This window comes from Ursus americanus, chromosome 26, assembly GCF_024610735.1.
Source record: "Ursus americanus isolate L20-20 chromosome 26, mUrsAme1.1.p, whole genome shotgun sequence".
Lineage (NCBI taxonomy): Eukaryota > Metazoa > Chordata > Mammalia > Carnivora > Ursidae > Ursus > Ursus americanus.
Genome location: NC_142152.1, coordinates 20,754,521 through 20,776,132, shown reverse-complemented (window position 1 = coordinate 20,776,132; position 21,612 = coordinate 20,754,521). Strand labels below are relative to the sequence as shown.

At 42.1% G+C, this 21,612-nt stretch overlaps 1 protein-coding gene across 15 annotated transcripts in view; it reads right to left on the bottom strand.

Moving 5' to 3' along the window:
* The window catches only part of TTLL5 (tubulin tyrosine ligase like 5), a 276,284-nt gene that overhangs the window by 8,627 nt on the left and 246,045 nt on the right, over positions 1-21,612 (bottom strand). The window lies entirely within an intron of this gene.

The window sequence follows — 21,612 nt, the reverse complement described above, 5'->3', positions numbered from 1 at the left end:
GCTTGAACTCCTCCCTGGCTTTGAGAAGACTTTTCTGAGTTTAATGTTCAGCCATCATGTCAAATCTGACTCTTAAAATACTCCGTGTTATCTGTCCCACTCATCCACAACACCGGGCGCTCTACTTCTGTCAAAGGCATTTGTATTGGCCCAGTTACCAAGGTTTAATTTAAAGAACTTACAACCACTTCACCCATTAGCATGGCTACATTTCAACCATTAGCATCGTTACTATCAAAAAAAAAAAGTGTTGGAGAGGATGTGGAGAAAGGGAACCCTTGGGCACTGTTGGTAGGAATGTAAAATGGTGTACCTGCTATGGAAAACAATATGGCGGTTCTCCACAAAATTAAAAATAGAATTACTGTACGATTCAGCAACTCTACTTCTGGATATACATCTGGAAGAACTGAAAGCAGACTTGACCAAATATTTGTACACCCATGTTCACAGCATTACTCACAATAGTCAAAAGGTGGAAGCAAATCAAGTATCCACTGACAGATGAATTAATAAATAAAATGTGGTATACACATACAACAGAGTACTATTCAGCCTTACAGGAAGGAAATTCTGACACATGCCGCAACACGGCTGAACCTTGAAGACATTATGCTAAGTGAGATAAGCCAGTCACGAAAAGACAAATACTGCATGATTTCACTTATATATGATATCTAGAACAGTCAAATTCATACAAACAGAAAAGAGAAAGGTGGTTGCCAGGAGCTGGGGGAGAGGAGAATGGGGAGTTACTGTTTAACGGGTAGAGTTTTAGTTTTGTAAAAAAGAAAAAAAAGTTTCTAGAGATGGATGGTGGTGATGGTTGCACAAATATATGAATGTACGTAATCCACTGAACTGTACGTTTAAAAATGGTTGAAGTGGTAAATTCTGTGTTGAGTGTATTTTGCCGCAATTAAAAAAGATAGTCAACAACAGTAGAGACTGCTCTATCATTTATTCTGCTGTCAGCACCATATGAAGTACTTACCGCACACAATGTCTTCTTTAATCCCATTTTTGAAAGTTGCAAAGCAACTCTGGGTTGAAAGTACGGGAAATCTACTGTTTTTGTCTCCTAACATCCCTTCCCATTTGCTTGTGGTCTCAGCTCCTTTCACTTCCTTTGGAAAACTGCTCCCCACTTGCTCTTTTCCAATCTGATGATTATGGCCAGACTACGAATGTCAGTACCATAACCTCTTTTTTTCTTTTTTTTTTTAAATTCCAGTATAATTAGCATACAGTGTTATGTTCGTTTCAGGTGTACAATAGAGCAATTCAATGACTTCATACATTATCCAGTGCTCATCGGGACAAGTACACTCCTTAATCCCCTTCACCTACTTCACCCATCCCCCCACTCACCTCCCTTCTGGTGACCTTCAGTTTGTTCTCTATAGTTAAGAGAGTCTCATACCCTCTTGATCACAAAAGCTGGCAGGTGATCCAGACCTGGCCAAAGTCCCCACCCACTACCATAAGAGTTGGTCATGTCATCCAAGCCAAGTCAATCACAGCCTTTCCTTGGGATTTCTATATACTAACACAGAAAGAGAAATACTGTTTTTACTCTGTGGTCATTAAACTGGAAAGAATAAGGCTAGAGCTGCTCAACCTATACCCCTCCACTGATGTGCTACATGGCAGAAACCATATAAAGAAGGAAAGAGGGAGGTTTACGGAGTTATGAAAAGAAATGAAAAGAGATGGAGAAAGATGGAGAGAAGGAACATGAGGCAGAGAGAGATGGAGAAAAAGATCTCACGACACGTAGCTGGAGCCACCCTAATTCTCTCTAATCATGCGAGGCCACAGATGCACCCTTTTTCTTAGGTGTCTGAGATGGGATCTGTTACTGTAATGGATTCTGAGCACCGGCGATGGAGACTCCCATGTCAGAATTGTTAGAGTGAAGCTGAAGTTCTGAACTGAATGAAATAATAAGCCCAGAGAAAGGATCACACAAACAGAAGAGAAAAACTCAGAAGGAGGGTCACTCCAGTCTTTGCTGAAGCAAAGTGCTGGCCAGGCATTTGGCAGAAAATCTCTCTTGGAACTGTGTCCTCTCCATCTTCTAAAAAGTACCAGAGGAAGGAATATACAATTCTCAGCTAAAAAAATGAGGCAGGAAGAAACATCCCCATGTGATCACTGTGACGATCAAGTGAAGAAACTCCACGTAAAACCCCCAGCACTCGGGGTAGAGCAGGTGCTCAATGGCGAGCGGCTCCTGCTGTCACGAGTTTTCAAAGTGCAAAGACAAGAAGAGAGAACTGGAAAATCAGGCGACCATGTGAGAGAACACAGCATGAGTTCAAAGGTTTCATGTGGGAACTAAAATTTCCCTTCTTCAACGCCTTTCTCTTTAAAAACTGTTTCTATTTGTGTTATATTAAAAGTAATCCATGCATCTTCTATATACTAATACTGAAGCAGGAGAAAAAGAAATTAAGAAAACAATCCCATTTACACTTGCACCAAAAATAATAAGATACCTAGAAATAAAATTAACCAAGGTGGCAAAAGATCTGTAATCTGAAAACTTTAAAACATTAATGAAACAAATTGAAGACGACACAAAGAAATGGAAAGACATTCCACGCTCATGGACTGGAAGAGCCAATATTGTTAAAATGTCCATACTACCCAAAGCAATCTGCACACTTAATGTAATCCCTACCAAAATACCAACAGCATTTTTTACAGAACTAGAACAAATAATCGTAAAATTGTACGGAACCACAAAACACCCCGAATGGCCAAAGTAATCTTGAAAAAGAAAAACAAAACTGGAAGTATCACAATTCTAGATTTCAAGATATACTACAAAGCTGCAGTAATCAAAATGGTATGGCACTGGCACACAGACACATAGATCAACAGAACAGAATAAAAAACCCAGAAATAAACCCACGATTATGTGGTTAGTTAATCTATGACAATGGAGGCAAGAATATACCATGGGGAAAAAAGCCAATCTCTTCAACAAATGGTATTAGAGAAACTGGACAGCTACATGCAAAAGAATGAAACTGGACCACTTTCTCATACTATACACACAAAAAAACTCAAAATGGATTAAAGACTTAAATATGAGACCTGAAACCATAAAAATGCTAGAAGACAGCACAGGCAGTAATTTCTCTGACATCGGCTGTAGCACCATTCTTCTCGATGGCAAGAGAAACAAAAGCAAAAATAAACCATTGGGACTATAGTTGAAATAAAAAGCTTCTGCACAGCAAAAGAAACAATCAAAACAAAACAACAACCTACTGAGTGGGAGAAGATATTTGCAAATGATATACACGGAAAGGGGTTAATATCCAAAATATATAAAGAATTTATACAATGCAACATGAAAAAAACCTAAATAATCCAATTAAAAATGGGCAGAAGACATGAGCAGACATTTCTCCGAAGAAGACACCCAGACGGCCAACAGACACATGAAAAGATGCTGGACCTCACTCACCATCAGGGAGATGCAAATCAGACCTACAGTGAACTATCACCTCACACCTGGTAGAACGGCTAAAATCAACAACACAAGACAAAACAAGTGCTGACAAGGACGTGGAGAAAGGGGAGCCCTCCTGCACTGTTGGTGGGAACGCAAACTGGTGCAGCCACCGTGGAAAACAGGATGGAGGTTCCTCAAAAATTAAACATAGAGCTACCATATGATCCAGTAATTCCACTACTGGGTATTTACCCAAAGAAAACAAAAACACTAATTTGAAATGACATATGCACCTTGTGTTTATTGCAGTATTTACAAAAGCCCAAATATGGTAGCGACCCAAGTGTCCACTGAGAGATGAATCAATAAAGATGCAGCCTGCACACGCGCACACCCACCCACACACACACAGACACACAGACACACACGCACGCACACAGAGGAATATTACTAGGCCATAAAGAAGAATGAAATCTTGCCATTTGCAACAACGTGGATGGATCTAGAGGGCATAATGCTAAGTAAAATAAGTCAGAGATACAATACTATACGATTTCACTCATATGTGGATTTAAGAAACAAAACAAACGAATAAAGAAAAAAAGAGACAAACAAAAAGCCCAGACTCTTAAATAGAGAGAACAAACTAGGGAGGTTACCAGAGGGGAGGTAGGTGCGGGGATGGCTGAAGCAGGGGAAGGGGATTAAGAGCACACTTATCGTGATGAGCAGAGTAATGTATAGAATTGTTGAACCATCATATTATACTCCCGAAACTAATATAACACTGTATGTTAACTCTACTGGAATTTAAAAAAAATTCTATGAATAACTGAAAAATAAGGGCATTTTTTAATAGCTCCCTAACTACAAAAAAAAAAAAAGTAATCCATGCACAAATTAAAAAAAAAAAATCAAATGATACAAGAGGTATAGGGTTAAAAGTGTCTTCTACCCCAGACTCATTCCTGGTGTGTGTGGGGGCGTGTGTGTCCTTTCAGAGCAGCCTATGCACATACAAATGTATATTCCTGCTCCCCTTTTTATACAAATGGGAACATATTCTTCAGTGGGTTTTTTGGTTATCTTTCATTAAACAATATATCTCAGAAATTGTTCCATACCAACACAAACATCTACTCAGGGGAACTCTTTAGATAATCCATAGAATTATTATTCAAATCCGAAGGCACCTTTTTAGGGAGGGTCACCTTGTGAGATCCCCGTACTGTCCCACTCTAGTTCCATAGCTTTGTGTAAGGAAAACTGAAAGAGACCTAGAATTGGTCTGTCATCTTGTTATCGTGCAACCAGGAGATAACAGGAAACAGCTTCTTCCTCTCTAAAAACAAAGGGCCACCCGAGGGGGAGTTCCGATGAAGCAGGAGCCAAATTATTGAAGCTTAGTATTTGGAGGTGTTATTATAAGTGATAGCTCTTAGAATGTTCTGGAAGGTAAAGGGAGAATTTAACCTCATGTTAGCATCATTCAAGAGGCCAAAAGGAAGGCTGTTGGTGAAAAGAAATCTGACTGTGCTTGGGAATAATGACAGCTTTGCCACATAGACTCTGATGGTTAGAAAAACACGAGACAATCAAGCTGACAATGCTACTAATTTTAGAGGCTAAAGCTATTGGAATCCCAGCATACTTACCGAGGAATCAGATGACAGCTTGCAATCACCACAGAGCAGATGTCCTTTGGATCCTTTGAACTAAAGCTTGGGTTCAACTATCACCCATCCTCCTCTTGTAAAGTTCTTCCTATTAGCTCTTGAAAGGCTCCTGAATATGTCTGTTAGTTTGTATTTACCTTCCATAGAGCCCACTAATCATTTTTCACTCCTCCCTGGATTTTCTAAAATGTACCACCTCTCCGGGTATTACGGCCCACCTCTAACCTGCTATCCCTTATCCCTCTTTTTGTCTATTAACAATAAAAGAAAGATTAGAGCAGTTTCTCAACTCTCTGTGACCTATTTTCTATCAGCCAAGATTTTGTTCAGTTTTGCTTTCTGTACTGTTTCATAAAACCTGTTTCTTCTCACTTCCCCTATGAAGATTATATTACGGCTTGACCAAGCTTTTTTAAAACTCATGATTATCTTCCCTCCTCTTTCCCTCTCATCCCCCTGCAGACCCCTTGGTATGCATCCCTGGGTAAACATCACTGTATTAGGCACAGACAGAGGATTCACTGGGCCATTTCTCTTCATTCTTGTCCATAAAGTGATCTTTTTTCCACCCCTAGAAAACCTTGTCCTAAATGTCAAAATTTTATATTTTCCAGCTCAGAACAATCTTTGCTTCACAGAATGGTAGTATGGCCTATAGATTATATTAGCCAGGGTGCCCATGATTTGATGACGTCGAATCTACACATGTAAAATACGCCAGTTGGTCCATCTGTTAACTTTTAATTTTTACTTTGTTAAAAACAAATCTAAACTAGTGCGGTAGGCAGCCTTTAAGATGGCCTCCTGTGACTTCCACTTCCTGCTATCCATTCACTTCCTGAAATCTCCTCTTGAGTATGGACTGACTGGACTTACAGACTCACTTCTAACAAAGAGAATATAGCTAAAGTTATGGGGTATCACTTCCAAGATTAAGTTATAAAAAGACTGTGGCTTCTGTGTGGGTGCTTTCTCACTTTCTCATGTATTGTTTGCCCAGGCGAGGCAGCTGCCATGTTGTAAGGCAGCTATATTAGTGTGGTAGGGCTGCCGCAACCAAATACCACAGACTGGGTGGCTTAAACAACAGAAATTTACTTTCTCATAGTTCAGGAGGCTAGATGCCTAAGATCAAGTTGTCAGCAGGTTTGGTTCTTTCTGAGGCCTTTCTCCTTGGTTTACAGATGGCCATCTTTTCCCTGTGTCCTCACAGAGTCTTTCTCTGTGTAGGCACATCCCTGGTGTGCCTTATGTTCCTCTTCCTATAAGGACATCAGTCAGGTTGGATTAGGGCCCATGCTAAGAGGCTTCTTTTAACTTAGTCATCACTTTCAAGGCCCTATGTCCAAATACAGTCACAATCTGAGGTAATGGGGGTTAAGACTTCAACAAATGAATTTGGGGGTCACATTTCAGTCCATAAAAGCAGGCCTCTGAAGAGGTCCAAGTGGAAAGAGGCCTGCCAACAGCCACGTGAGTGAACTGGAAGTAGATTTTCCAAATGAACCTTTGGATGAGCTCCCAGCTCCCAGCCAACAGCTTGCCTACAGCCTCATCACGAGACCTTGAGCCACAGGTATGCAGCTAAGCTAGGATGCCTGAGTCACAGAAAGTGTGATATAACAAATGTTTTTTGTTTAAAGCCATAAGTTTGGGGGTAAAATGTGTTATGCATTCTACAGGGCAATAGATGACTACTAACCACCAATGACCTCACATACCAACAAAGAAAAACCTGTAGTAACGGGAATACTTGGGCAAAGAATATTGTAGCTACTTGAACTTTCAGTTAATTGGGGTTGAGGCCAAATTTTTCTTTGCTTCAAACCTTGGTGCAAATGAATCAGGTTTTTTGTTTGTTGGGGTTTTTTTTTTTTTTGGCCAAAAATAAGTCTTTGACGATTGGAGGTCAAGACTGCTCTAGGTGTCACCTGATAGTGAAAAACACCAACAACATTTGCACGTGCAATATGCCATCTAGTTTTCGTAGCAACCCCATGAGGAAGACATGGAAGCTAGACGAAGTCAGGTGCCGGGCAAAATTTAGGCATTCAACACATATTTCTAAATGAATGTTATTTCCATTTTACGGATGGCGAAACTAAGCCTAGAGAAGTTAACTAATTGTTTCAGATCACAGTTACTAAGCAGCAGGTATGGTAACAGAACCTGAGTCCAGGATTTTTCCTACTCTATTGTGTCACCTTATATATTTGCTGTTTGCATCTTTCTTCCTTCAAATGATAGGTAAAAAATATTACAACAAACGAACAAACAATCAATCTATTGTCAACAGAGTCTGTTCTCCCAACGGTTCTATAAGAGTCCTGGCCAATTATCTCTAATGAGTTCTGATGCCTTTGGAAATAGTATTGATACTAATTGTATCAATTAGTACTAGAACTACTAGTATCAGAACTATGGAAATCAACTTAATCACAGGGTTGCATATCCACTCACACGAATCTTTGAAGTTCTCTGCCCCACCCCCTCTGCTATTCCTCCCCAGCCAAGATTGTTCACGACTACATTTTTATAGGAAAGGATATTTGTGAAGTATTTTTTTTCTAATAAAAATTTAACACGAATGATTTCTCTCATCTGTGACTAGGCCTTTAAAAACTGATGTCCCAGGAGCCTGTGAAAGCAAATCAGAAGGAAGGAGATCTTACTGCCTTTTAGAATTCGAAGGGTCTGGTCCACAGTGCTGTGAGATCAGGAGGTGGGATTAAGTCCTCACATCCTACTAGAGGTTTTAGAAGAACCCTGAAAATTCACGAATGATCAAAACCCACCAACTGACTGCCATGGAAGGAGATGTGGAAAGTATATTTCCTTTGTTCAACAGCTTTATCTGATGGTGCTAGGCCAAGCTACCTCGGCTACAACCAGCCACCTGATTGGAGACCCCACCTCTCTATCATTCGTCTACCCCTATAGTATAGCTATTGAGGTGTTTTGTTTTTTCTTTTTCTCAAACCAAAAGAGTGTTTGATAGCATCTTGTCCAATTCCCTCATTTTTAGGAGGGAGCTAATACACAAAGAGCTGGTGTGCCCACACTTGGGAAAATACATAAAACCCTGCATTTTAGTGTCTCAACAACACTGGGACTTGTAAAGATTATATCAACTCAGAATTATCCAGGTTGTAAAGTACACAGCAGATTTCATATTAAGTCTTCATCAGTTAATCTGTACAAATATCTTTTTATTTTATTTGTGTATTCAATTGAAAGGAAAATAGACTATAAGTCTGAAATTTCCTTTTTGTGGACTGTACAAATAAAAACATGATTATAGCATAGATTGTTTTAAAAGGTAAAATTTTCTTCTTCTACAATTTGTTAATAGGTTTATAGTATTTAAAAAAATGTTGTATTGGATCATCTCCAAAATTGCGTCTTTTGTTTCCAGATGGTAGATGCCGGAGGCAGGAGGACTCAAAACTAATTTTAATATTAAACATACCTATTATGAGTGTCTGACTCAGCTAAGAAAAGTTATCTATTTAAAAAATAAACAACTTGGGGCACCTGGGCAGCACGGTCAGTTTCGGCTCGGGTTGTGATCTCCGAGTCGTGGGGTCCACCCCTGCGTCAGACTCGGTGCCCAGTGTACAGTCTAGTTAAGGTTCTCACTCCCTTTCCCTCCTCACTGCATGTACTCTCTCTCTAAAATAAATGACTCTTAAAAAAAGCCATCCTAACACATTTCAGAACGCACGATACTTTAATTAGTCACCAGAGCTCTCTTCTCAAACAGTGGGTCACACAACGTTTACTCATGGTGACGAGGCGATCAGTTATCAATTTCCATCAACGTTATGAAAATAGCTATGAGTTACGATGGGTATAAAAAGCAACAGCTATTCTCATTTTCTCATCACACCCCACTGTTCTGTCCAGTCAGTCAGGACTTAACTTCTTTGCCTGGACTGCTAGGCCTTACTGCCCAAGGAGAACATTGGATTTTAATTGGAAGTGGTATCAGGGGTGGTGAGGGTTCCAAAAATCACTGTTTAAAAATACATACTTCTACTTTCTATCACTAGTAAATGGGATTTGGTAGGCCTCGCAAGGGGTTTTGAATTGTGTGTTTTTGGTAAAAGATGATGATGGGTCACTGAGGAAAAATCTAACACTACTAGGGAATTCTAGAAGCAATAATGATAGCATGAGTTCACCAATGAATAGAAACCTACTGAGTACCCGTCTATTACCCTTTTCTCCCGGGATTCAAGATGCTATTCGAAACAAATAAATAACGTTTCAGTTACAAGATGCCTGAGTTTACATTTTTGTTTTTGTTGGGGGCTGTGCTGGGATGAATGGAAAGCAGGTGTAAGCAAACAACTATATTCCGAAAATGGTCAATTCATAAAGTATGGGCACATACACCCCAGTTTGCTACTGTGTCAATTCTAGAAGATGTCTCTTTCAATTTCCTTATCTTTTTAACAGTCAGTAAGTAGTGGATTTAACGTCTTTAGCTTATTAAAGATAGGTACTCGATTATATGCTTGTTTTCCCCCCACATAAGTTTCTGGGTGAAGGAATACAGCCCCTGAACACCCGGGAAAAGTTCACAGCGAAAATGGCTTGGAGTTACTGTTTCCTCTGAGAAGCCCAACAGACAGAAAGTACAGAAATAGTTACTAAAAAACCCGTAATTTACAGGATATAAACACTGTATAGTTGACGTGAACACTGTCCAGAGACTGACATGGTGAATGTTAAATCTTATAAAAGCAACAGAAATTGCTCTTCTGTCCCACATTCATTTATTGAATACCTACCTCGTGCTCAGCACTGTGAAAAACACTGGTGATAGAGAGGTGAATGACATTAATTCCTGATCCCCTGGGAGTTTATAATCTAGTGGTAGAGGACAAGCAAAATAAAATAGTTTTGCAAATTCTATGGCAGAGGAAGGCAAAGGATGCTAGGAGTTAATGGCAAGAGATGAAAGTGGGCACTGTGGTCAGTGAAAAATTTTGGAAATGATGACAAGATCTGGAGGTGGAAGCATGGGCCAGAGTTAGCCAAAAAGAGACCGGATTACCCTAAATGAAGAAACAGTGCCTACAACGGTACGGGAGTTTGAGACAATGTGGCAAGCGGCTTAGAAAGACGGGGATTTCAAGGTTCCTGTTGGGGGAGCGATGGAAAATACACGTAGAGAAGAGAGAAGACCATGAAGGGCTTGGGTTACTCACTGCACTTTGAGGGGAGCTTCTGAAGACTTTTTACTGGGGAAGCGTCATAATTATAACCATTGTTAAGAGATCACTTGGATGAGACTGAGGGTGAAGACCTCCATGTGGAAAACACAGTAGTAATTCAAACAAAAGTGATACATATCGAGGCAGCGGCGACGAGGGAGACTGGACATAAGATCTGAGAGGTTTCAGGGGAGAAGTATAACAACTGATAACCAGCAGGGCATATGGGGTGAGGAGACAAGCTAGAAAGATTCTTAGGTGTCTGGCTTCCCCTCTGATGAAGGTGAATAGGGAGGGACCGCAGGAGGGGTGTGTCTGAGAGAGTGATGAGTCGAGTTTGGGTTGGTTTGAGAGGGCTGTGAGACATTCAGGAGAGAGGTCCATAGGCGGCCGAGACATACAGATCCAGAGAGAAGTCTGGGCTGGGACAGGGCTGCTGCATACACGTTCTGTGTCTACAGTACAGGACCCCCAGAATTGTGCAGTGCACAACCAATCCGGGAAGCCATAGGTACAGCCCCGGCTGAAGGTACAGGTCTGGAATTAGTACCGGTCTAACACAGAGGTCAGCTGGAACGACAGGACAGTAGCAAAGACAGGATTCCAGAGAATGAAAATCCACAAGTAAGCAAAGGATGAAGAGCTTTATAAAAGAGACTTAAGGAGTTGCCAGAGAGGTGAGAAAGGAAAAAGCCAACATTACCAAAAACTCAATATCATTAAAGACTGACACTCTAAATATGTGGGTGATATTTCCCTGTACTGAGTGATTAAGTAAACCATCCTTATTATTCCTTATAAGATATATTATTAGCCATACTTTTTTTTTTTTTTTTTTTACTAATGCTGGGATTGTCTGGCTAAAACTGACCTTAGCCAGAACTTAACTTTAGTCTCAATATTTCTATCAGCAACTGCTACTTTCTCAAGGTACTAAAAGTACTTTTTTGCCCGATCCTATTTATACATTTCCCGCCCTCATACATCTCCCATTTGACCCTTGATCCAGTTGTTTGTTGAATTTTCTTTCATGTTTTACTTACATTACCACCTGAGTCCCCTGTTCTCTCTGCATCTTCTCAGTAGATATTGAATTAATAATACATACTAACACTTCTCAAAATATAAATATGTAATCTTTCTTTGCCTCACTCTAAAATATGGAGTTCTATTTTTCCTTGTATATATGCTTTAGTCTCTGAATTCAGAGTAGGGATCTTGTGACTTATTTAGTTACTCCTTACGAGAACCTGAGAGTGTGCTGAGCATAATCAATTTTTTTTTTAAAGATTTTATTCATTTATTTGACAGACAGAGAGACAGCCAGCCAGAGAGGGAACACAAGCAGGGGGAGTGGGACAGGAAGCAGGCTTCCAGCGTAGGAGCCTGATGTGGGGCTCGATCCCAGGACCCCAGGATCACGCCCTGAGCCGAAGGCAGACGCTTAACGACTCAGCCACCCAGGCGCCCCTGAGCATAATCAATTATTTGTAGGAAATTCCTACCACATCCCCAAAGGCCATAAGAACACGCTAACCATCTGAAAGATGGAAGTTGAAAACAAGTTTCACCAAACTGTTTCAAAACTCTAGTCATAAGCCTGTGTTGGTCTGAATACTTGCCTTAGCTCTTCCGTTCAGTTTTTAAAATTAGAAGTCACCTTGCCACATAGGAAATTGTTTCTTCTTCCCATGAATGAGACTTGGAAGTTGAAAAGTTAGTTTCAGCCGAGGTTGGCAAACATGGCATGTGACAGATTACAGATTTCTGCTTCATTTCTCAGTGTCAAGATGTGAATCAGCATTATAGGAAAAAGAGTTCTAGTGTTAGATAAATTTGAGAATTGCTGGGTGAAAAACAAGTTTCTTTATTGAAAGACTCCTCGGATGTACAAAGATATACTGTGACTCATCGAGAAATGGCACAGCATAAGTGGAATTTCTCAAATTTATCTGACTTCGAAGACTTGCATTTTGCAGAACACTGCTGTAATTTTGCGGATGAGGGTCCTGACCTCAATATTAGGTTTCGCGACTTGCCCAAGATCATACAAAGAGTTCTTAGCGAAGCTGAGATGAGGGCCAGCTCCTCTAATTTTTAAACTGCTGGTACGCTACTTCGTTTTTAGTCCAAGCTGCTTGTGGACAGCAGACACAAAACTGATCGCACCAACCCGCAGAAACTTGGACCTCCGGGACTGAGAGATTCCTCCTGTAACAATGACAAGATGATCTCTCCGGGAGTCTGTCAGCTGCTCTGTGGCCATGAAATTGACTGTGGGGGTGGGAAGGGTGCACGGGAGGAGGAGCTCCCTGGGATGCTTTAGGATGCTTAAAAGAAAAATGGATTTATGCCGAGGATAATTCCTGGAACAGATGTGAAACCGAATACTTCATATCACAATCCGGCCCCCGCCCTCTCTGAAAGGGAAATGAAATCGCAGGATTAACCTGCACCTCATCAGATCATGCTTTGTTTCTTTCAAAAATCCCATGACCGGGGCAGATTCCATTTCCTGCTACTCCCCTGCCGACAGCAAGAGGGGAGAGCCCAGGAGGGAGAAGAGGCTTTCCCTACGCTCCACAAGCTCCAGGAGCACGGGCGGCGGGGATGAGAGAGACACAGGTGACAGTAACTCACACGCGACCACGCGCTGTTAACCCCCACTTTCCACTGCATTCCTTGGTCCACACGCTCCGAGGAGGTATTCTTTCCTAAATATAACGAACCTCTTAGTACACTGATAAATTCATCAATTTGGGAACAGAGAGAACGCGTTCCATTCTGAGGCTCTGTGAAAAAAGTACATGTAGACTGAAAAGTGACTCGTTTCGGGGGAGGGGGCATAAAATCCACGATTTGTGAAATAAATAGATGAAATCTTATTATTTTTTTAAGATTTTTAATTTTTTTTTTAAAGTGAAGTCTACACCCAGCGTGGGGCTCAAACTCACAACCCCAAGATCAAGAGTTGCATGCTCTACCGACCAAGCCAGCCAGGCGCCCCAAGATGGATGAAATTTTAAATAAGCTGTAACATCCTGACCAGGTAATGACAGAGCAAAGCAAAAATACAGTGTATAAGATATATAATTATCACAAAGCTCGCTGCGCCACGATTTCAGGTGATTTCATAATCCAAAGGCCAGAGCATGAATGCTGCTCGAAGAGCCAAAAAGCCCCAGAAGTTTCTCACCGGTGAGTCCACACCTAGCAGGGAGATGCTCTCCCTGAAGAGCCTGCCAGCAAGGCCAGGATCTCAGGGGAGTCCGTAGAGGTTACTCTCCCTTCAGGACCGGCCTGACTGGCAAACGTGCTTTAGTCAGAGAGCCCTGGTGCCCCATGGCGACGAACGTCAAGAGCATCCTGGCAGGCCAGGGGCTGGGTCACTTGAGGTGTCTCTAAGAATCACCTTTCAAAGCCAAACCACTTGTTCACTCCTATCACAAGCGGGCAACATGACAGTGTGCAGGGAGGGGTGCCTGTGGATGGCAGAATTAGGGGGATTAACAATGGGGGAGAAGCAATTGGTGGCACGGCTAACCCCATTCTCAGCTGCTCTGTTTTGGATCTGGAGCACGAGGTGAAGCTTAAGGCTCTGAAACTGTAGTTAAGGTCCTCCTTGCTCTGTGCTGACTAAAGCCACAGACATGCTCTGGAGCCTGACACCTTTCCAAACGGGGAAAAAAGCAAGAGAGGCCAGGCCCAGGGACAGCTGCTGTCCCCCAGGCACACCACCTTCCTTGGGAATGTCAAAGACTGGGGGCAAAGCTGGGCGCAGGACCTCTCTGCCCACGACCTTGCAGCAGACCCGTACAAAGGGCACAGTCAACTATCTGCCGATGTAATGAACTGGAGGCACTTAATAAGTATTTACTAAAAATCTGGCTAACAAGTGAGTACAATGTGACTGCTTACACGGAAGGCTTTTTGTCTTTTTACTATTTAGATATCAACTATTAACTTTTTAAAGATTTGAGATCTATTTCACATACTAATACAATTCACCCATTTCAAGTGGATAGGTCAGCGGTCTTTAGTGTAACCATCACCACAATCTAATTATAGAACATTGTCATTACCCCGAAAAGAAACCCCTATGCCTACTGGCAGCCACTCCCCAGACCCCCTTCTCCCCACCTAGCCCTAGGCAACCACTGATCTACTTTCTGTCTCTATGCATTTGCCTAGTCTGGACATGTCACATAAATAGAATCATTCAATATGTGGTGGCTTTATGTCTCCAAGGTCCATCCGTGTCGTAGCCTGCATCTACTTCATTCTTTTTCATGGCTGAACAGTATTTGTTGTACGGATATGCCACAGTCTATCCATTCATTATCTGACAGATGTTCAGGTTGTTTCCACATTTTGGCTATTGAGGAATGCTGCTATGAATATTCACGTACAATTGTTTTTTTTAAGACTTTATGTATTTGAGAAAGAGAGAGCACAAGCAGGGGGCATGAGCGGGGTGGGGGGCGGCGGGCGAGGAGAGGGAGAAGTTTGTTTTTTTACTTAAAAGTAGGCTCCACACCCAGTGTGGGGCTTGAACTCACAACCCAGAGATCGAGTCACACAATCTACTGGTTGAGTCACACAATCTACATGAATTTTCACGTAGACAGTGTTTTCATTTCTCTTATATATGCATTTAGGAATCAAATTGCCGGGCCTTATGGTAACGCTATGTTTAACTCTTGGAGACACTGCCAGGATCTTTTTCCAAAGCTGTTGCACCATTCCCACCAGCAAAGCACGAGAGTTCGTCTCTGTATCAACACTTACTGGTTATCTGTCTTGATTACAGCCATCTAGTGGGTGTGAAGTGGCATTTCACTGGGATTCTTATTTGAGTTTCCCTAATGCCTAATGATCCAGCTTTTCAGGTGCTTATTGTCCATTTGTATATCTTCTTTGGAGGAATGTCCACATGCTTTGCTCATTTTAAAAATAGGGTCATCTGTCTTTTTACGTTGAGCTGTACGAGATCTGTACATATTCTGGAGTTAAGTCTCTTGCCAGATATATAATTTGCAAATATCTTCTTTTATTCTATAAGCTGTCTTTTCACTTTCTTGATGGCACCTTTTTTTAAATTTATTTTTTTAAAATTTTATTTTATTTAAATTCAATTAATTAACATATAGTGTATTATTCGTTTCAGAGGTAGAGGTCAGTGATTCATCAGTCTCATAGAACACCCATAGAACACTCATCACATCAAGTGCCCTCATTAATGCCCATAACCCATTACCCCATACCCCCTCCTCTCCAGTAACCCTCAGTTTGTTTCCTGTGATTAAGAGTCTCTTATGGTTTGTTTCCCTCTCCGATTTCGTCTTGTTTTATTTTTCCCTCCCTTCTCCTATGCTCCTCTGTTTTGTTTCTTAAATTCCACATATGAGTGAAATCACATGATAACTGTCTTTCTCCGACTTAGCGCAACACCCTCCATCCACGTCGTTGCAAATGGCAAGATTTCTTTTTTTTTCCCTGATGGCTGAGTAGTATTCATTCCATTGTGTGTGTGTGTGTGTGTGTGTGTGTGTGTGTATCTATACCACATCTTCTTTATCCATTCATCCATCAATGGACATCTGGGCTCTTTCCATAGTTTGGCTATTGTGGACATTGCTGCTATAAACATTGGGATGCAGGTGCCCCTTCAGATTATTACACTTGTATCTTTGGAGTAAATCCCTAGTAGTGCAATTGCTGGGTCATAGGGTAGCTCTATTTTTAACTTTTTGAAGAACCTCTATACTGTTTTCCAGAGTGGCAGTACCAGCTTGCATTCCCAGCAACAGTGTAAGAGGGTTCCCTTTCTCCACATCCTCGCCAACATCTGTCATTTCCTGACTTGTTAACTTTAGCCATTCTGACTGGTGTGAGGTGGTATCTCATTGTGGTTTTGATTGTATTTCTCTGATGCCGAGTGATGTGGAGCATTTTTTCATGTGTCTGTTCGCCATTTGTATATCTTCTTTGGAGAAATGTCTGTTCGTGTCTTCTGCCCATTTCTGATTGGATTATTTGTTCTTTGGGTGTTGAGTTTTGTAAGTTCTTTATAAATTCTGGATATTAGCCCTTTATCTGATAAGGCATTTTCTAATATCTTCTCCCATTGTGTCGGTTGTCTTTTGGTTTTGTCGACTGTTTCCCTTGCTGTGCAAAAGCTTTTTATCTTGATGAAGTCCCAATAGCTCATTTTTGCCTTTATTTGCCTTGTTTTTGGAGACGTGTCTAGCAAGAAGTTGCAGTGGCCGAGGTCAAAGAGGTTGCTGCCTGTGTTCTCTAGGATTCTGATGGATTCCTAGGTCTTTAGGTCTTTCATTCATTTTGAGTCTACTTTTGTGTATGGTGTAAGGCAATGGTCCAGTTTCATTCTTCTGCACATTCTTCTGTCCATTCAACACCATTTGTTGAAAAGACTGTCTTTTTCCCATTGGATATTCTTCCCTGCCTTGTCGAGGATTAGTTGACCAGAGTTGAGGGTCCATTTCTGGGCTCTCTCTTCTGTTCCAGTGATCTATGTGTCTGTTTTTGTGCCAGTACCCTACTGTCTTGGTGATGACAGCTTTGTAATAGAGCTTGAAGTCCGGAATTGTGATGCCTTGGTGGCACCTTTTGAAGCACATGATTTTTGAATTTTGATGAAATCAAACATCCATTTAATTTTTGTTGCTTGTGCTTTTTGATGTTGTATCTAAGAAATTGTTGGCTAAGGACATAAAGTTTTACTCCTTTGCTTCTTCTAGGAATTTTATAGTTTCAGCCCTTACATTGAGATCTTTTATCAATTTTGAGTTAATTGCTGTGTATGGTATGAGGAATGAACCCCACTTCATTCTTCTGCATGTGGATAACCAATTGTTCCAGTACCACCAGTCTCTTCAACCGTAAGTTGAAAAGACTATTCTCTCTTCTTGGCGCCTTTGTGGAAAAGCAACTGGCCATACACGTGTGCATTTATTTCTGGACTCTCAGTTCCAGTCCACTGATCTGTCCTATGCCACACTGTCTTGATTACTTTATTTGTATTTATAGCTTTGTATTTATTGTTAGTTTTACATCCTGTTTAAAATTCTCTGACTCATTACTACCAGGCTCCAGCTGTATTCTTTTTGGAGAATCTCAGCAAAGACCTGAAGCACAAGGAAGCTTTTCTTTAAATGAAACAGGGGTCATTAATAACCTCTCTCAGTTTCTGAAGCAGCTGTACTGTGAGCAAAACCTCAGGAAGACAACACACATGAAAAGAATTTAGTATTGTAATAATGTTAAACTTAACAACCAGGTTAACCTGCATAATTTGAGTGTACGTAATCATTCTGCTACAGAACAATCAAGAGCAGATAGTGAATAGTTCACGCAAATGAATGTGCTATACTGTAAATTTATACTATGCTTAGAGCAGATTTATCATTTTAATTAAGAAACGCATTTACAGGGTTCTTTTTTTTTCTCTATGGCTCATTTTTTCCCCCATCCTCCTCTCTTGTAATGACCTTTCCTCCAGGAAGATGGGGACTCTCTTGTGTTCCTGAAACCTTCAGGTTATCAGGTACACCCCCCTCCCAGCCCCCACATACTAAGAGCAAGCTCTAGGGCAAACTAGGGTTAAGGAATGGTGTTCCTCTTTGCAGAGTCAAGAAGCTGGTGGAGAAGGGCTGCAGAAAGGTGATGGAGTCCATCCAGCAGGGGAGGAGTCTATGGAAAAAAACGTGTTGTGACAGAAACTGATGGATGTTTCTCAACACCCATTCTCCCCTTATCCCACAATAAGAGAAGTTCAGTTTGCTTGGGGAGGCAGTGTGCCCAGCCAAAAGACTGCCTCTCCAGACTCGTTTGTTGCTAGGAGAAGCGGGCCTGGGGTCCAGGGCGGGCCAATGATGTATTAGTTGGAACTGCTGGGCTTCCAAGGAAGTTTTTTTTAAAGTGGGGAGATTTAGCTGGCATCTGTCTTTTGCCTTTCCTCCCAAACCCCTTTCTTGTCTGGAACATGGACACAATGCCAGTAGGAACAGGAACCACCCTGTGACCACCCCCCCCACCCAAAAATGAATGCCAACGCTTTAGGGTTGGTCGAGCAGAAGAGAGGAGCCTGGCTCCTCCATTACATCGCTGAAGAGCTGTGCTAGCTGTCTCCGAATTTCTTGACATGTAAGAAAAATAAATCCTTCACTTATATAAGCCACTGGTGTTTTGAGTTTCTGTTACCTGAAGGGAAAGCTCTTCTGTCCTCTCCCTTTTCCCCCAACCTTCCCACCTCCCACCTTTACTCCCCTCCTGCTGCCCAGGTTCCTTGCTCCATTCCCATCTAAGTTCCCTCTGCCAGTCAGAACTGCAGCCCCTTCAGAGGTGTTGCAGGAGGCGCGGGAAAGCCAATCACCTTCCCCAACCCTCCCAATGGTCAGTGGGAGTGGAGGCACAGGCCCACCTTGATCCTTATCCTCCCCCTTCCCGGTCTGGTTCCATCCAAATAGGGAATGTGAAGTACTTGGAGGAAAGGCAAGCCCACCTCGCTCATAAATGCCTCCACACTACCAGGAATCCCCCCTAACTGAGTGATTGGAGATAACCACCAGACACTTCGGAGAGATTCGGGCTGGAGGGTCGGGCTACCAGCCACCTAGCTCCATGAGGAAAATGAAGCTGGTAACATGAAATCATCTTGAGGGGCCTAGCATTTTGATATGACGAGGCAGCTCAGCAAGTTCTGGAAATAAAGCTGTCTGGCTTTGGATTTCAGCTCCACCATTGATTGTGGGACTTGGACAAGGTACTTCACTTCTCTCAGCCTTAGTCTGCTCATACGCAAACTAGATAACAAAGCCACCTTCTTTTGTCTGGTTGAAACGATGAAATGTGACCGAGCCACAATGCTGGCATATAACACGTGCTGGATAAAAAGAGGCCCATTGTCGCTGTTATTATACTGGTGAAGAGCAAGGGCTCTGAAGTCACATTTAGGTTCAAACCCACTTCTCCATCCACCAGTTACGTGGACTGAAGCTGTTTCCTAGTCTCTGCACCTTGGTTTCCTCTAAGTGAGGAAGAGAATGCTAACTCACCCAACTACAAATACCTGCGGCAGGCCTGCTCTATACCAGGTTTTATGCTCCACCCGGGGCGTACGAAGGTGAGTGACACTGCCGCAGTCTAGTGAGGAAGACAGACACCAATGGAAAATCGCAAGGAACTGTAACAAATGCCACAAAGGAGCGCTGCACGGGTCTCTGTAATGGGGACATGCCCTGTCAGAGAGGCCAGAAAAAGCAAACACACCCGAGGGTGGGAGGAGAGCATGAGAGGAAGCTCTGTGGACCCAGGGACGGTGGGGGGAGCTCAGAGACGGCCAGGATGGCTAGTGTGGAGGAAGCACGGAGGGCAGACGGTGTGACATCAGGATGAAAGGTAGGCAGGCCATGTGAGACCTCTTATCTAGTTTTACCCTTATCTTAAGAGTAATGGTCAGCTTTTCTGAAGGGCTTTAAGTGGCGTGTGTGTCAGAAACAGCTTGCATTTTGAAAAGCTTAGTGCACAGTGATGTGGAGAATGGAAAGAAAGAGCAGGGACGGCAAGGGTTGATGCTGGGAGAAGCTAGTAACATAGGTCCAAATGAGAATGTTTGGTGACTCGAGCTTGACTCCTTGCAAGTAGGGAAACCGAATCCATATTTCAAACTAGAGAATTAAGTTACTATTAGTTTTCGGGTCACTCTGAGCATCCTCTTGAATAAAGGCACAAATGCAGGGGACTCATAGATCAACCAAAGCTACAACCGTGGGTTAGGTCGAACTCCCTGAACTAAATGATAAAGCTTGATAAACTCTTTGACTAGATCAAGACTCCTTTGTTTTTACTAGCACCTCTTTCCTGAAGGTTATACTCTACTTGGCAGACCTCCTTTCCCTGTCCTCTTATCTCTCTATCCCGACACCAAATGTCCTGAGAGGGTGATGCTGAGAGATGAGTCAGGAACAGGAGCGGCCTGATGACTAACAAAACAAGAAAACAGTCTCTGTCCCTTTCGTCCATTAGATCCTTATAAACTCCATCTCTTTTCTCATTTACGTAATTGATTCTAGGAGGAAGCAGATGAAAACATGAGTAAGGAATGGCCTCAGGACTATATATATCTGGAACCTATGGTGTTCATGGTATTCCAGGGTTCAGGCCAGACTTGAAGAGAACTATGGATTCCCCCGCAAGAGCAAAGATCGGGTCTCGAGGTTGAAACACCACATTCACATAACTCAATGTATATACGGCCAGTGTTGGCTAGGAAGGACACCAACAATGTTTTGCAAGAGTCCTATAACCCAGGACTATTTAGAGTGGAGTCCCGGATTGGTACCAGCCTGAGAACTCTTTGTTATTAGTCTACAATGAGACAAATTTGAATTCGAAAGTAGGCAGTTAAAATCTATTATTGAATATGGCCAGCAATTTTATGCCTGGTGAATCTAATAATAATGAATTTGAGCTGGTGGGTTAGATGTCTTCTTTTCTTATTTAGTTTCTCTAGTAACTTATTTTTAGTGTATTTTACAAAAGTACCAGTCCACACAGGCCTGGAAAGGTAATAACTAGTGCTCCAATAGGGACAGTCTGGAAAGCACTACTGCAGCCAGCTGAAAATTCCCTGATTCCTTCCTCACCGATAGGACTGACAGCATGGAAATTTTACTCATTAATACAGAGGACTGGAGATAAGCCTGAACGAACTAGGAGCCACGGAAATAAGGAGTTTCAGTTGTCAAAGGCATGTCCTCTTCCCAGGCAGCCCATATCTAATGACGGATCGGCTTAAAGTACGTACAAAAGCAGTATCCCAGCTCCCTCACTACAACTCACAGCTCTGACAGGCCGGCTTTGTATTCCCTGTGGCACCAACCGAGCCCGTCCTTGTCGCTGTGCCACAGCCCAATGTCTCCCGTAGTCCAATCCCATTTCCTTCCATTCCCTTCCCCTCTATAGGAATCGATCCCAGGAGCACCCCTCAATAAACCTCCTGCACACCAATCTCCATCCTAGAGTTTACTTTCTAGGGGATCTAACTTTCGACGTTTAACAACATGACCTCAAAGATCATCAGGGGAACTTTGTGATACCATGTGCTTTGAACGCGACAAATAGTAAGAACCACCATTTACTGAGTACCTATCATGTGCCAAACACTGTATAAGGTGCATTACACACATAATCTATCGTCTTTTTTAAATTGTGGTAAAATACA